Source organism: Thamnophis sirtalis, unplaced genomic scaffold (assembly GCF_051295495.1).
Source record: "Thamnophis sirtalis isolate CommonGarterSnake01/CBP01778 unplaced genomic scaffold, rThaSir2_p1.2 scaffold_10, whole genome shotgun sequence".
NCBI classification, from domain to species: domain Eukaryota; kingdom Metazoa; phylum Chordata; class Lepidosauria; order Squamata; family Natricidae; genus Thamnophis; species Thamnophis sirtalis.
The window spans coordinates 45,105,050-45,120,166 of record NW_028261390.1 but is presented as its reverse complement, the minus strand read 5'-3'; positions in this window follow the sequence as shown (position 1 = coordinate 45,120,166).

Below are 15,117 nucleotides of genomic sequence, written 5' to 3'. Positions count from 1 at the left end.
TGCTGGCCCAGGATAACATTCGAAACAACAGTTCTTGATTCAAACATGTCATTCTACAGCTACCTATCTTAAGGATTTAAGATAGATCTTAAATTTATCCTGGAACGTATTTATTTAATTTCTTTAAGAATACTATACAATCACATATTCACTGTGCTTGATCAGGGCATATAACATTGAATAATAAACACGGCCCTCACTTATATAGAAAATGCCCTCTACAATACAAACCCAGTATACCACCTTGGCGTGCCATACACCCTCTTTCAACCCCCTCCAACTTTCATTCTTCCTTCTCACACACCCCTCTACGCCTACTTCCCCTCCCCTTCTTTCTAACCCTATCACTCCCTCTCCATTCCCTCCCTCCCTTCTCCTCCTCCTCTCTCTCACCCTCTCCACCCTCCTTCTTCTTTCACTCGACTCTTTCCTTCGATATCTATTACCTTCCAGTATATTCGGTTTGTACTATTTTCGCACTAACATTGAAAAGCCACAGTATACAAATACAATCATGGAATTTAACACATATTGTATTTCCCCCCTCCCCCCTCCCCCTAAATCCCCACCTCCCTTCCCTCCCCCCGACTTCCCAAAGACCATACATGGTATAATTTTTGAACAATCACAGTCTGAAACATCTCTACATTGAACTCAGCTTCTTACTGTTACCCAAATTTTAAACAATTTAAATTATTACTGATACTAAGCATAAGCTATCTGGAGTTTTTTAGTCCCATATTTACTTTTTATGTAATCAATCCACTTTTTCCAGTCTCTTTTGTATCTCTCGTTGGAATGTTCTTTGAGATATGCTGAGATTTTGGCCATTTCGGCTAAGTTCATAACTTTCAAAGTCCATTCTTGAATTGTGGGTAAATCTTTCTTCTTCCAATACTGTGCCACCAAGAGTCTTGCTGCCGTTATTAAATACAGGATCAAATTAGTCTCTGCTACTGTAAAATCAATGCATATACCCAGTAAAAACAGCTGGGGGGTAAATTTTATCCTTCTTTTAAAGATGTTTTGCAGGATCCACCATATTTTTATCCAAAATGCCTTAACATTACGACATGTCCACCATATATGAAAATATGTAGCATCACAAGAACCACATCTCCAACATTTAGGTTGAACATTTGGATACATAGAGGCAAGCTTTTTAGGATCTAGGTGCCATCTATAAAACATCTTATAAAAATTTTCTCTCAAGTTTTGTGCTTGTGTAAATTTCACATTTCTTACCCAGATTCTTTCCCATGTTTCAAGCATTATTGGTTCCTCGACATTCTGAGCCCATTTTATCATACAATCCTTAATCAGTTTCGTTTCAGAATCCATCTGTACTAATACATTATATATCCTCTTTATATGCATTGAGCTTTGATCTCTTATTTGTTTAAACAAATTATCCTCAACTTTTACAAAGCCAGTTTTTTGATCTGTTTTCCACCTAGCTTGTAGTTGACCATACTGAAACCACGTTTGAACTACCTTCTCTTCTTTAAGTACCTCTAAAGATTTTAGTTCCATCACCCCTCTTTCTGAGATAAGAAGTTGTCTATAGGTGGTTCTATCGTGTTTTTGTTCTACATTCATATTTTCAATTGCATGTCTAGGAATTGCCCACATGGGCACTTTATCATTTAGTTTATGTTGATATTTTTTCCAAACCCGCAATAAAGCATTTCTTAAGATGTGATTTTTAAATTTCTTATCCGTTTTTTTGTTAAATAACAGGTAAGCATGCCAACCATATAACAAATCATATCCCTCGATATTCAAAATTCTGTCATTAGTTAGATGAATCCAATCACTAATTGCAGATAATGCCACTGCGTCATAGTATAATTTTAAGTTAGGTAATTTCAATCCTCCTCTTTCACGTGCATCTTGCATTATTTTCATCTTTACCCTCGGCTTCTTTCCTGCCCACACAAATTTGTTGATACCCTTCTGCCATTCTAAAAGATTCGCATCTCTTTTAAGTATTGGTAACATTTGAAAAAGAAATAAAAATTTTGGTAAAATGTTCATTTTTACTGCCGCTATTCTACCCAGCAAGGACAAATGCAGTTTTTCCCACCTTTTCAACTCCAACTGTGTACTATGCCAAAGTGATTCATAATTATACTTGTATAATTTCCCATTTGAGATTGAGATATTAACTCCAAGATATTTAACTTTTTTAACTACCTCACATCTTAGCGTCGCCCCCAGTTCTTCCTTCTGTTTGATAGTCATATTTATAGCTATTATTTTGGTTTTTCCTAGATTTATTTTAAATCCCGAGACTTGACCATATTGATTGATCGTATTCAATAATACCCTACTAGATTCCTGCGGTTGTTCCAATATTATAACCAGATCATCCGCAAATGCACGAACTCTATATTCTTGCTGTCTAATTTTGATCCCTTTTAGACCGCCCAGGCCCCGTATCTTATTCAACAGTATCTCCAAAGTTATAATAAACAATAATGGGGACAGAGGACAGCCCTGTCTTGTACCTTTTTCAATTTGAAAGGAGTCTGTCCGACTTCCATTGACAATGATCTGGGCTGTTTGCTGCTGATATATTGCACCAATTGACCGTAAAAAGCCATCTCCTATCTGCATTTTTTGCAATGTCTTCAGCAGGAATTGCCAATTAACTCGATCAAAGGCTTTCTCCGCATCCAAAAATATGAATGCGGCCGGGATTTGATTGTTCTTTCCCAGGTATTCTAAAGCGTTGATAATTAATCTAACGTTATCCTTCATCTGTCTGCCCTGTATAAAACCAGTTTGATCGGTATGTATCAGTTGCTGAGTTACCCCCATTAGCCTATTTGCTAATATTTTAGTAAAAATTTTATAATCTACATTAAGTAATGAAATAGGTCTGTAATTTTTTGGTTGGGTAAGGTCTTGATCTTCTTTGGGTATCAACGATATGAACGCAGTCTTCCACGAGGGAGGCACTTTCCCTCCCGATTGAATTTTATTGAATAGTTCTCTGAGGGGTTCTACCATTTCTAACTGTAGATATTTATAATAAACAGCTGTTAAACCATCTGTGCCTGGTGCTTTCCCTAACTTTAATTGTTTAATTGCCTGCAAAATTTCCCCAGAGGTTATAGGTTGGTTCAGCTTATGCCTATGTTCTTCTCTGACTAGGGGGATTTTCTCTTTGTCTAGGTATTTGTCTATATCTCCGTCCTTAATTTTATCCCCTTTATACAACTCTGTAAAAAATTCCCGAAATACCTTTTGAATCTCTTCCTGTTGAAACACGTCCTTCCCTCTGTGACACAATTTGGATACATTTCGAGCTTTCCTTTTTTTTCTAATCTGATAAGCCAACCACCTACCGGGTTTATTTGCATTGCAGAAAGTATTATGTTTAGCATATAATAAACTAGTAGCTACCTGGTCAGAGATCAGCATATCAAACTGAGATTTTAATATAGCAATTGTTTCCCTAATCTTTGTATCTCCTGGATTCAATGTTAATTCTGACTCTTTCCCTTTAATTTCCTCTTCCAATTCTTTTCGTTTTTGCCCTTGTTTGTATCTATGTATTTTATTTATATTCATTAATACTCCTCTCATATACGCTTTGCTTGCATCCCATACATATTCCAAAGATGTACCCTTGTTCATATTGAAGACAAAATATTCCGATAGCAATTTTTTACAATCATTAACATACTTTTCATATTTAAATAAGTTTTCATTCAACCTCCAGGACCTTCTTGCCTGGGCTACCCTTCCCAATTCCATCCAGACTGGATTATGGTCTGAAAGAACTCTCGCCATAATCTTTGTCTTCTTCACCCTACAAAGTAAATCATTTGTAATTAGTATAAAATCAATCCTTGAAAGAGATTGATGTCTATTGGAAAAAAAGGTAAAGTCATATTCTTCTGCGTGCCTCTCGCACCAAGCGTCTCGCAATTCAAAGTCGTCCAGCATGTCAAAAAAGGGTTTGGGTAACTTAGCTCGAAATTTGGTGTTCGGGCGAGCTGTCTTCTTATCTCTTTTGGTGTCGATCACGCCATTCCAGTCACCCATTAATATACAAGACTCAAAATCCCACTGTACTAATTTAGCATGGAGATTTCTATAAAATCCATCTTGTTGTTGATTAGGAGCATAAATTCCCAAAAGTAACGTCTTTTTCCCTTCTAAGATTAAATCTAATGCAATATATCTTCCAAAGGGATCTGCTTCAATTAGCTCAGCTTTAATGTCTTTTCTTAAATATACTACTATGCCATTTTTCTTTTCCATGGCTGAGGTCGCAAAATGTTGGCCCAGTTTGGGGTTAAACAAATATTTTTGATCGGTTGATTTGATATGAGTTTCTTGCAAGCAAATTATGTCATTCTTAAACTGTTTAAGATAATGAAATATTTTCTTTCTTTTCTGTGGAGAGTTCAATTCGTTAACATTCCATGTCAAAATCTTAGTTGTCATTTTTGGTTGCCTGAAGCTTTTTTAGAGCCTCCCGCAAGGCCTGTCTCACCTTTGGTTTGGCTCCTCCCACAGCTTCTGAGCTTGTTGCAGTAGCTCCTTGGTCAGTGGCCAATGATTGTTGAGATTGTTGCATAGTAGCTTGTTTATCCGTTTGTCTGGTGGTCTTGCGGTTGGATCTTTTTTCCTTGACTCCTTGCCCTTTCGGAAGAGGGAGATGATACATTTTATCTGATGGTTGTGTGGTTTGCTGTTTATCTTGTTCGTCTCGTGGTTTTTCACCATATCCCGAAGGTTCAGGATATCCCATCTTCAGAATCTTATGGTAGAAATCACGAGCTTTCCATACAGAGCTGAGACGATATCTTTGTTTGTCCATTGTAACTATAATACCGAATGGGGCATCCCATCTGTACTGTATCTGGCGCCTTCTGAGCTCTTCCACCAGATAAGCATAATCTCTTCTGGCTCTTAGCATCTGAGGCGGTATTTCTTTCAGAACAATCAGGTCCTATCCACCAATTTGAAGCTTAGTATTGTAGGACTCTTGTAGTATCATATTTCTAGATTCTCTTGTAACAAAGTATATTACCACGTCTCGGGGAAGTTGCCTTTGTTTTGCCGCCCATGAGTTAACACGAAAAATCCTGTCAATCTGCCAATCAAAATTGGATCCCGGTTTTCCCACCAGACGGTCAAAAGCTTCAGAAAACATTTGCTTTAAGTTCTCCTGCTTTTCTTCACGCAGCCCCCTCACTCTTAATGCAAGCTCCATCTGCTTATACTGTATCATAATAATTTGTTTTTCAGCATTATCAATTTTTTGTTCCACCACTTCAGTTTTGGATATCAGGTTAGTTTTAGCTTCATTGAGAGTTTCTAAATTATCTTCCATTCCAGAAATATATTCTGTTATCACATTTACAATTCCCATCATATTATCATTCATTTTAGTGACCCTGGTATCGAATTTGTCATATAGAACTTCCATCTCATTCCTTATTTCATCTTTGAAATCTTTAATCATTTCTAGATTCTGTTCTCTGAATTCTTTAAACATTTCTAAGTTCTGTTCTCTGGATTCTTTGAACATTTCCAGAAAAAATTCTTTTGTTAGTACATCTCCACTAGGGGGCATGGATGGTGGGGGCTGCAACTTTGTGCCAGGTATGGGAGACGTTTTCGGAGGTAATTTAACAGAGGTTGATTTGGATGCCATTATATTTTGGTTTTAATTATTTATTCTAAATTACTAATCCACTGTGCTATGTGGAGAAAAAGAAATTCCCCCCCCCCTTTTTTTCCCTTCTTTTTTTTTTCTTTTTTTTTTCCCAAGGGGTTTTACGGAGGATTTCAAAAGAGAAAGTCCGTTTAGAATGTTTGGAATGTGTCTGAATCAACAAAGAGTCTTGAAAGCTTTAAGGGAGTAGCTCTAATTAAATTATAAGAGATTATTTCTTTACTTCTGTAGCAGGAAGCCGGAGATAACAGATGCAGAAGCTGTAAACGCCATTTTGAAGACAATTAAGCAAAAGAGGTTTTTATAACATTGAAGCTGGTATTTCAGATAGAGAAAGGTTTTAAAGTTCACAAGTTGGTCTTTGCTCGTATTGATTTTTAATAATCTCTTTTCTAAAGATTGTCCTGAGGGGGAGGGGATCCTGTCTCGTGCTGTGAATAACAGCTGCGAAGTTCAGGTCGGAGTTGAATGACTCAGCTTTGGGTTGATTCTCCCCCTCCGTCCACAGCTCACAAAGAAACAAACTGTGAACTTCAAAGAAGATTCTTACCAGCTGAGATTCCTCACTGCTTTTTTCTTGTCTGAAAAAAGAGTTATCTTCTTGATATTAAGTAGATAACGATCCTGAATTCTGGGGGCAGCTCTGTTAAGCTGCCGACCGGCGACAGGCCACTCCCCGGAAGATCAACAGGGACTTACATCTATTGTGGCTTCTTTTATTTGTGTGGATATCTTTTTTTGAAATTTATTTATTGTATTTACACAGCTGCCTTCCTCACATTTGTGATTTTAAGTGCTGCACATAACAATAAACACAATTAAAACTTCTAATAGTGACCTTATTTAAAAAACAATTGAAATACAATTAAAAGTTAAAAAAAACTATAATGAATAAAAAAGGATATGACAATACATTCCAAGCTTACACAAAATATAACTATTTAGTGGTCATCACACTTCAATAGGATCTTTGGGCCTTATGACAAAACCACGTTGTAAGGCCATTCCAAAGAGCCATTAAGGTTGGGATCAATCTTAACAATAATTTGATCATAGCATATAGTGCATTGATTTAATGGCATCTTAAGGACAATTATCTTTTTGCAGCTCAGAATCGTGATCTTCATGGTTCCATCAGTTTAACTCTACATTGCTTATTTCAAAAAATATATAGGATTTGTTATCCTGATTTTTTTTGCCAAAATTATATTTTCCTTTAACATAAAAGTCTTGTGTTTATACTGAATAAAAAATGGAAACAGATCATTGCAGATCAACATTGTAGAATAATCCTCTCTGGATATCCAAATACAGTTACATCAGGGAGCAGAACTTTCTGACTCCCACATTCTTTGAATTATGACTTCCAAATCCTTTGTCACTGGCCACATTGGCTGAGATATATAGGACTCCAGATATCAGATGACACCAGGTTATCTATAACCCTTATGTGTATTATTTCAAGTTGTCCTATCACTCTATTGATCCATGCAATAGTGCTTTAAAAATCATTCAGGATAAAAACATTCATTTTAAGTTTCCTTTTCAGAAACTTGTTTATTTAACCTACATGTCCACTGGAGTTCTTTATGCCAATAAGAATAATTCTCATAATATCAACTGCTTCAGAACCATTAAAGCGTACCCTTAAAGTTCACATTCAAAAAAACCATTTGTCTGGAGTTCATCCAAGAATGTATTTCTAAATGTCAGTGCCTGACTTTCTCCAATCTCTTTCATAAACAAAGTTATTCTTCCTTAATTTTCAAAGTGGAGCATATAGAAATAACTTAACTGATATACTGTTTTCTTTATGTTATGTATCCACAGAGTTAAATTGAATGGTAAGAAAAAGCTGAATTCATGCATTAGATTTTAAACTGTGCATAGAGAGAAAAACTTTCTTGTGTAATTTGCTTTGTTTCAAATGCATATGCTACCTATTAATAATCAAGCAGGAGTTTACTAAAAGACAAGTTGCAATTGAAACTAAATTGCTTCCATTAATTCACTCTCCCTGTTTCTCCAGCTCTTGCTTTACATAATTGTCCAGCTAGCAGGTGTTCCCAACCTGCATTACTTAACTGTTCTTCCTTTTTCCTAGTCTAACAGTTCCCGGTTACTCCAATCTCATTGTTACCTGGTATTTGGAATCTAAGTGATAGAAATTGTTGGGGATGGCAAGCATGAGCAAAGTGAGACTATGCCAAAGGAAAGATTTATAAACTAAGAATGCTTCTTTGAGTCAGATTTAACTCTTGGTATCTTCATGGACATGGTCATGTAGATTTATAGCAATAATATGAAAATGGTTTGGTTTGCCATTATCTTCTTCCTGGATGTATTTTAATTTCCAATCTAATCTTGGTGTTTTCTGGTAATCTCTCATCTAAGTACTAACCAGTTGCTAACCAGTTGCTAAGCACTAACCAGCTGCTTACTTTTTCCAAAGATGTCTATTCAGTTGGGCAAGTTTGTGAAGATTAAAATCTTTTCTCTTCCAAAGCATGCAATCATCTATAGCTAAACTGAGTCAGCCTCAATCTTTTTCCTATTAGCTACTGCAAGACATATAGCTTCAGTGAGATTACTTGTTTAATCGCAATAATGTATACAGATAGTCCTTGACTATCTTAATAAATTAATTATTCAAAATTGCAATGGACTCCACAAAAAGTTAGTTATGATTCACCTTTGAAGTTATGACCACATGATTTACAACCAATTGCAGCATCTTGTGATCACTTGATTGTATTTTGTAATGATTTTTTTGCCAATTTCTGGCAAAAAATGCCCATTGTATTAAAAAGTATATGCAACTATGATCATATGGCTCATTTAATGTCATTATGATTCACTTAATGACTACAATAAAATGGATTTAAAATTGAGTCTGATCAAATAATGTTTCAGTTTATGACGATGATTTAAGATCGAAATTCCAGTCGCAATCATGGTTGTAAGTTGAGAGCTACCTACTGTATTCTTATATTTGTTTGAACAAAGGAATCAAATTTGGCAATGTAGTTGTCTGACAAAACACATCATATCATATCATATGATATACTTCATTTGATTTGGGTTTAACATACTTCATATAAAACTAGTCTTTGAATTTAAATGATATTTAAGAAATGAAATAATATAAACAACAGCAGTTTACTCAATAAACATTAACTGAGCTTATAATATAGCTCATAGTGAACTCAAACTAAACATTCAGAAAACATTGTATACATTTTATATATTATATACAGTACATACATAATGTCAGGAACAGCCACTTGATACACAGGATCTCCATAAAATTAGTAGTCAGTCCTATATACAGTATGTTACAGTTTAGAAATCTTAATTTTTGTTTCCAACAGAACTTTCTCACAGGTTAAATGTATATAAGATAATACTCTAAAATTGGTGATACTACTAATGTAACTGAAATTATATTATCCATAATTCATAAATCTTTTGGAAAAACTGAGAAATCGTTAAAATAGTTCAAACTTGGAAATGCCATTGATGACTTTTATGTCAGTGAAAAGGTAAAACTCAGCTACAGAATATAAATTGTTTGCTAAATTCCAGCTATGGTTTTTTACTTGTTCTGAATGAAATACTATTTTCAATCTCATCTGAAATGCTTAACTTCAAATTTATATAACCCATGTTCCTTTAAAACAAAACTTAAACCGTGTTGGCTGTTGTGTTTATTATTTATGGTACCTCATCCTGGAAAGTGATTTGGAAATGAATGAAGGCAAATAATATATGTCCCAGGATAATGTTGTAGGATCCAATCTGCATAGAGGTTTAGTCTTCTGAGCTTTCGGATTCCTGCTGGAGCCCATCTTCTGGGACTTCTCTTTACCAGAATGGGTGGCTTGGAAACCACTAAACAGTATCCTTAAATAGTGTGTCTAGTTGAATGTATCAGTAGTGGAACATCTTATTTAAACTAACATACAGACTGATTCAATATAACCTAACATTTGTTCAAGGTAAATATCAAGGTTCATGGTATAATGTAGTTTGGATCATAACAGAAAACTCATAAAATAAATTATAGCTTTGGTGTTCAAACCAATTGGCAAGCTTACTAACAGCAATTCAGCAATAATTCACATCATTCACCTGGCTAGACTCTTGGCTCCAAGCTGGCTGAAGTCTCCCAGACGCATGAAACTGTATGGATAGATTTTTTTAAAAAAACTTTGTTAATATAAGGATGAACTTACTTAAAAACTTTGATTTCCCTTTGTCAAAAGGAATACATTCATATACTCACTCTAATTTAATTCCAGGGTCTTTTTTTACCACCTTTGCTATAGTTTAAGAAAAAAGATTGTTGTGGTCTTGTGGCGTATAAAACTTTTGGTTGCTGACATAGCTGACCCATCTATCCTGAGAAACTGGTTCATTTAATTGCTTGGTAAATAGCCTTGCCTTTTTGGCTATCGCTGAAAGTGCAAGATTTTTATAAAGAGGAATAACATTTCCTTCACCATTTCTTGCAGCAGTTTGATTATCAGTAATGTCTGTTATCATTACACATATGCAGGTTTTCATATATTATGATGACACTTCAGCTCATTTTAGCAATTTCCTGACTCTGGGTTTATCTTCCTCTTTCTTTGATCCAGCTTCAGGTTGTGTTGTTTATTGTTCACCTCCCTCCTTAGAATATGCTTCACACTTTCTCGGAAACTACTGTTTAACGGTAGTTCATCACATTATCTACCAGATCGCCCCATCAATAGCACTGGTTGTCCTCACTTAATAATCACAACTTGTCTCATAATTTTGGTTGTAATTCATTGGAGTTATTAAATGGGTCACTATATGGCCAAACTTGATTTTACAACGATTTTTACAATGGCCTAAAGCAAATGGCTACAATCATTAAACAAATCACATAGTTGTTAAGCAAATCTGTTTTCCCCATGGACATATTTTGTTGGAAATTAGTTTAAAAAATCTATTGGAAACCAGGATATAAAACCACAAATTGTGATCAACTGATCACAGGATGCTGCATCCAGTCATAAATGTGAGCTAGTTATTAATTGCCTAAAATGTGATTGCGTGAATGTGGGTGTGTAACTTTGAGGATGGGTATAAGTAACTTTTTTGAACATATTGTCACTTAAACAATCAAGGTTACCAAAAAAAATTGGGGTCAGGAACAGTGGTCGGATTCAAAAAAATTTACTACCAGCTCTACGGGTGTGACTTAGTGGGAGGAGTATGGCTTGGTGGGCATGGCAGGGAATTATACTGTAAAATCTCCATTCTCTCCCCACTCCATGGGAAGGATACTGTAACATCTCCCTTTCTTCCCCACACCAGGGGAAGGATACTGTAAAATCTCCATTTCCTTTCCACTCCCTATCATTCCCTATCAGCACAAGCACTACCATTTAAAGTGATACATTTAATTTATTCGAAGCTAGGTCTGCACTTTGGCTGACCTAGCTTCGAATAAATTAGAAAGTTAGAAATGCCCCTTCATTCTATTCAAAACTTCAGTAAAAGTTTTGATGCCTGTTATGGAACGTTGTTCTCTCTAGCATAATGATTAACAACACTTCTGACATGTGGAACATTCATGGATTGAAGCTACTTTATGTTTGTTTACTTTTTATTATTATTATTTTCCCCTGAGCTAACTATTATTGTGCAGGACTTTTTTTTCTGTTTTTACTGTAATTAGGCAATGTAGACTGGAAAAAAATTTAATGGAACTTACAATTTTTTAATTCTATTTTTTAAAAAAAGAAGCACAAGAAAAAGTAGATAACTCAGGAAAAGAAAAATAGTACTAATGATAGGAGGAAGGAGGGTTGGTTCTGAACCAGGGATGTTCTGTATGTAAGACTGTTCTTCAGTTTTGCTTCTGTATTCCACATTTGCCTTTAATGGTCCATCATATATAAAAGTATATGTCTGTTTTGGCAGAGAGTTGACTTTCCATCTCTCTATGGATAATCAAAAATCAAAGGTTAGGAACTCTACATACAGTGCTGCTCATAAATCTATCAAACTCTTGTTGAAAACCAGCCAGTTCTTCATCTTGTGACAATTAAATCAATGAGACTACTAGCAAAAGAAAGTTCTAATCTTATCACCAACACTGGAAAAGCTGGCCTGTTATGATAGAGACTGACTTGAAAAGAAAAGAATTGGATTGCCGCTAGCACCAATCTTATATTGACAACGAAACAGGAAGCCCGGCCAACAGTTTCTTGTATCTGTCTCAGTCATACAGGAGAGGCTGATGAGCTGTCTCTGCTGCTACAGTGCCTCAGATGCTGTTTTTTGATTCTGCTTTGATTCAGAAGTGTCTACACACTTTTATCCATTTGAGAACAAGATTCAATGCTAACCCATCCGAGACTAATAGTGTATGCATGCCAACTTCTTAATGTAAGAAAACTTGTTATTCTGTCCTTCACCATTTCTATATTTCCCCTTCCACATCAAAACTGCTTTCTGCCTCAGGGGCAGGCTACACAGGCTTCCTGTGGTGTGTCCCAAATGAACACTTTGGGGAGAGACAGTTATCACTGTATGACAGTCTTGGATAAAATGGATGTATGATGCCATATTCTTATATCCCTATTGCTACATTACTGAGATTTTTTTTACATGCTAAAATATTCAAGTACCAAATACAATTCAGCCATATCTCTGGGTAATCTCAATATCAAGGATATCAAGTAAAAGGGTAAAGCAAGAAGTATCCTTGCCCAGTTATTATTTAATGCCTCTATCAATTGGGAATGTCCAATTATTAAAGCTCCACACAATTCCATGATGGGATATAAAAGCATAGCAGACCATACAACTCAAAATTAGAAAAGAAAGAGATAGCTGTTATTATGCCAATGATATGCTAATTGTATCATCAACAGAAATAGTAGTTCCCTTTTCCCAAGATTGTTTACTGTTGGTTCACTTTAAACTTGGTTAGAGCATTCCTGTGCAAAATGTAATCATGTACTTGGAACGTCTCTACATCTTTCAGGTAAATATCACCCATATATCCATCTCAAAACCCTCAAAAAGGTTCTTATTTTGTTTTCCTTTTCTCACAATAGAGGAACAATATTCCAGTTTTGATAAAATGACTTAAGAAGGAAATGCCTGAATAATGCCTCCAGAAAGTCAATAAAACCTCTGGATTAATTTTACACATAGCAAGAAATTTATATTTTTGAGGTGGTCAAAGTGAGTCTTCATGTCGAGCTCTCTCTGTGTTGAAGTGGTTTTAATAGCAATAGCAGTAGCACTTAGATTTATAAACCATGTCATAGTACTTTACAACACTCTCTAAGCGGTTTATGAAGTCAGCATATTGTCCCCCAAAATCTGGGCCTTCATTTTACCAACCTCAGAAGACTTGAAGGCTGAGTCAACCTTGAGCCGTTCAGAATTGAACTCCTGGCAGTAAGCTAATTCAAACCTGCAATACTGCATTTTAACCATTGTGCACCACAACTCCTAGCCAAGAGGAAGATGGGGGCATGAATTATTAACTTTACATTTTGGTTCAAATATCTTTTTTTAAAATCTACAACAGGGGTGTCGAATTCAATTTCATTGATGGCCGCATCAGGGTTGTGTTTGACTTCAAGGGGCTGGATGGATGTGACTGGGGTGGGCATGGCCAGCTTTACGTCACTCATATGTAGTGGCCCAAATGCTCTGCCAGCAAAAATGGAACATGCTGTCCTTCAGAGCTCTATTTTCGCTGGCAGAGGCAAAGGACTGGCAGGGCCAGTCCTTTGTTGTTTCCATGGAAGTCCATTGGCCAGATCTAAGCACCCCATGGGCCAGATTTGGCCCCTGTGCCTTGAGTTTGACACTCCTGATCTACAAGGATTCGAGTCTGTTGTTGATAACTAATTATATTTTTTTATATGGGGATGTGATTGAAAATTTATTATAACCAAATGTTCTCTCATGAAGTACTCTCAAGCTCCCATTGATAGTAGGAAATCACAGCACAGCACTCAAAATATCCTAGATATAGACTATCTAAACATATTGAATTGTTATATGCCACCAACATACAGTATAGAAGTATGGAAGAGAGAGAAAGGAGGACATGGACTCAAAAACTCCACCAAAAAGAAAATCAAAAGCAATCTTAAAATGCTATAAGATGGAAGACAGGAAATTTCTTTTTTGGAGGTGGGAGAAGGAGCAATTTTTTTTTGTAGGAGAAAAAAATACACAGGAGTTTGTAGTTCAGCACTACATGAGATTATGATTTTTATTCTTATGTAATTATTGTACTAATGTTCTAAAAGTCTCCTAAGGAGAAGGTACAAGTTTCCTAAGGTAACCCATTCTTGCAATTTCATTGTGTTTCCTCCTTGTAGTGCCGCTGGGAGAAATAGTCTATTTTCATCCAATCTGGGAGTAAAATGTTGTTGGCAAGTAATTGCCTTATTGATCGGTGACTCAGGATGTCTAAGATCTGCCTCACACACACTCACAAACACATGCTACATATAATCTGGATTAATTTCTGAATTTACATTCAATTAACATAACTAAATAAAGACAATAGAATGTTAGGGAGAGCATTATGAATGTACCAAATGTAAATTTTCTACCTCTCTATAATATCTAAGTTATTTATTAGGCGTATATCCCTAATATGTTCCCTCTTACCTTTTTTCACCATGACTGTGAAACAATCACTGCTCCAAAGTCACCAGCAAGTGTTTCATAGTTAAGACTGAACTAGATGCTGAGTTTCACCAGTGCCCAACCAACAACTTATTCACTACATCACATTAGCTCTTTTCCTGCATTCCTTCTGGTTTCCTGACTGCAATTTTGTGTATTCAAAAATCATACTCAGAGCCTACACATGAAAGTATTCTATCCTATCAAGAGGAAGATTGTGGGTGATGTACATTAGACATACTATGTGTTATAGTTACACAGGCTAGTTTTAAAACATAATTACTAATACAAAAAAGAAACTTTTTGAGATAGAGTTTGCTGCAAGCAGTTCGAATCATTTAGATTTTTGTGCACTTACATCTGTTTGTATAGGGTAAAAGATATGAAGCCAAAATCATATAATGGAAATGTGTCTCTGTTTATACAATTCCTCTTAATGCCAGGATAGTGCCTCAAAGAATTGTATTTAGACATACTTCAAATCAAGAGAACAGAACCCTTTTGGCTATTCAATAAATAGAAAATAGGCTCCTGTATACTCGGTGAACATAGCTTATAGCAGGTGTGTAGAGACAATAACTATCAGCCTTGAGTAATGGAGATGATTGTTGGCACATGAATAGAAGCATAACAGTGTATTCTTTTGATCCATAAAAAATTGGTTACAACACTATTGCCAACTAAAATACTATCTGGCAAAGAAAAGTAATACAGCCACAGAT